The following is a 2,996-nucleotide window of genomic DNA, read 5'->3' on the forward strand; positions in this document are numbered from 1 at the left end:
TATATATATTCAATAAGATTATATTGATATGTTTTATATATTTTCATTAAGATTATATATTTTTGTTGATATTGGTTACAGAGGTTACAGAAAAATAAATTTTCTTGTAATATTAAATAAATTTTCTTGTAATATTAAATTATTTCAACAAGAAAATATATACTTTTATTTATACCTTTTCAACAAGAAAATAAACATTTATCTTAATTATCTTATAGTATATTTGAATTATACCTTTTCAACAAGAAAAATATACATTTTTATTTATCTTATTTATCTTATAGTATATTTGAATTATACCTTTTCAACAAGAAAATATACATTTTTATTTATCTTATTTATCTTATAGTATTGGAAAATATTAATCATTCTAATGATAGTAACCACATATAACAAGTGATAATAGTGATTAATATATAAATATATATATATCTGATTAATATATAAATATATATATTCTATAAATTTGATATATAAATAATATATATATTCTATAAATTTATAATAATAATATTTCTATAAATTTAACATATAATATCTATAATATAATATATATAATATATATAATATATTATATAATATATATATTCTATAAATTGAATATTTAATCAACTTCTTCAATTTTTGGTTCATGTTCGGGCTCTGCTTTTAGTGTATCTTCAGTGTCCTTATTTGATTATTACAAGATAAATCATTTAATATTTTCTCCTGTAATTCGTTCAATTCTTGATTTTTTTTTAAGTATTCTTCCTTTGTTTTTTTAGGATTTTCATCAATCCATGAGATTACCTCATCTATCTGGTTTTCATACCCCTTACTATTAGCCGTTGTAGATTTTGTTAAATCCTTCATTGTATAACAGGTTTGATATAGATTATTTTTTGCTTCACTAGCTTCTTTCATTTTCATATCCTCCTCCTTAATGCTTTTCAGCTTCCTGAACCATTTTCTCAATTTGTTCTTTAGATGAACGGCTATCATTTTTGATAGTAATACTCTGTTCAATACCACTATTTTTTTCAACTGCTTTTACATTCAAAATTCCATTAGCGTCAATATCAAAGGTTACTTCGATCTGAGGCTCACCTTGTTTACCCTCGGGTATGCCGCTCAAAATAAATGTACCCAATAAATTATTATCTTTAGTATAGTGACGTTCTCCTTCATAAACTTTAATATTTACCTCTTTTTGATTGTCCTCATTAGTTGTAAAGGTATTAGTCTTCTTTATTGGTATGCCTGTGTTTCTATCAATCAACACAGTCATTATACCACCCTTTGTCTCTATGCCTAATGATAATGGAGCCACATCGATAAGAAGAACATCTTTTAGAGATTGACATGAATTTCCAGATAAAATGGCTGCTTGCACAGCGGCTCCATATGCTACAGCCTCATCCGGATTAATAGATTTGTTTAATTTTTTTTGAAAATGATTACTCAAAAGTTCTTGTACTTTTGGTATGCGGGTAGATCCTCCAACTAACACAACCTCATTTATAGAACTTTTGTCCATCTTGGCGTCTCTCAAAGCCCTTTTCTACGAAAGTTAATGTACTTTGAAATAATTTATCACAAAGTACATTGAATTTAGCACGAGATATAGACAAATTAACATCAGTGCCATCGTATAGAGATTCCAGTGTAATTTCAGCTTGAGTAGATGACGATAATGTCCTCTTGGCTTGTTTCACATGCAGTTTTTAGGCGTCGCATTGCCCGTTTACTATCCGCTATATTTATTCTATATTTCTCCTTGATATGTTTCACAAAGTAATCTACCATAACATCATCAATATCTTCACCTCCCAGGTGAGTATCTCCCGCAGTAGCCTTGACTTCAAATACTCCATCATCTATAGTTAAGATCGATACATCAAATGTACCACCACCAAAATCGTAAATTAATATATTTTTTTCTTCATTTTCTTTATTTTCTTCATTTTTATTGTTAATTCCATAAGCAAGGGCTGCGGCCGTAGGTTCATTAATGATTCGATGTACATTAAATCCTGCAATAGTTCCTGCATCTTTAGTCGCTTGTCGCTGAGAATCGTTAAAATAAGCTGGAACTGTAATGACTGCATCTTTCACCTGTGGTACCCAAATATGCCTCAGCAGTTTCTCTCATCTTTAATAAAACCATTGAAAGATATTTCTTCAGGATAATATGATTTTAGTTCATTCTTATATTTTACATTTATTTTCGGCTTACCATCGCTATTAGTAACCTCAAATGGCCAGGTTTTCCTTTCTGTTTTTACAATAGGTCATCATAACTCATTCCTATAATACGCTTAGCATCGAAGACGGTATTAGTAGGATTTATCCCCGCCTGATTCTTTGCAGCTTCGCCAATTAGCCTTTCATTATCATTAAAAGCTACATAGGACGGTGTAGTCCGATTGCCTTGATCGTTGGCAATAATATCCACTTTTCCATTTTGGAAAATGGCAACACATGAATAAGTTGTACCAAGATCAATACCGATAAAAGGTAATGGTTTAGACATTATTATTTTCTTTTTCTTTATATTCCTATATGTTCTTTTTCTTTATAATCTTATAAGGCTATTGACTCATAGTCTCCTAGATATTTCTAAAAAATATTCCTTTGTAACCCAGCTATACTATTCCTTTGTCTTTATATTATATATATATATATATATTATATATATGAAAATTATGCATATTGGGGTGAATAATATAAAAATAACATCTTAATAAGAAATTAAACTTTATATAATAGATAGACCGGTTATTAAAATGTCATTACCTACCGATAATGAAAAGTTTGTAAATACATTATTGGATATACATAGTCTTTTATCTGAAGAAAGTCATCATAGTGATGATTGGAAAACTGACTTTGAGAAAAGTATTTATAGTGATTTGCGTGCGCTAGATGCATCCTCACTGTTTGAGAGTCTCTTAAATTTTTTGAGAAATGATGACCAAATTGATCATGTTATTAAAAAAGAAGTTGATGAGACACCG

At 28.6% G+C, this 2,996-nt stretch overlaps 1 pseudogene; it reads right to left on the reverse strand.

The window, feature by feature from the left end:
* Positions 1-919: 919 nt before the first annotated feature.
* On the reverse strand, positions 920-2,512 carry LOC125024878 (annotated as a pseudogene).
* Positions 2,513-2,996: the final 484 nt, after the last annotated feature.

The sequence above is a fragment of the Penaeus chinensis genome, unplaced genomic scaffold, assembly GCF_019202785.1.
Source record: "Penaeus chinensis breed Huanghai No. 1 unplaced genomic scaffold, ASM1920278v2 CTG_8616, whole genome shotgun sequence".
NCBI classification, from domain to species: Eukaryota; Metazoa; Arthropoda; class Malacostraca; order Decapoda; family Penaeidae; genus Penaeus; species Penaeus chinensis.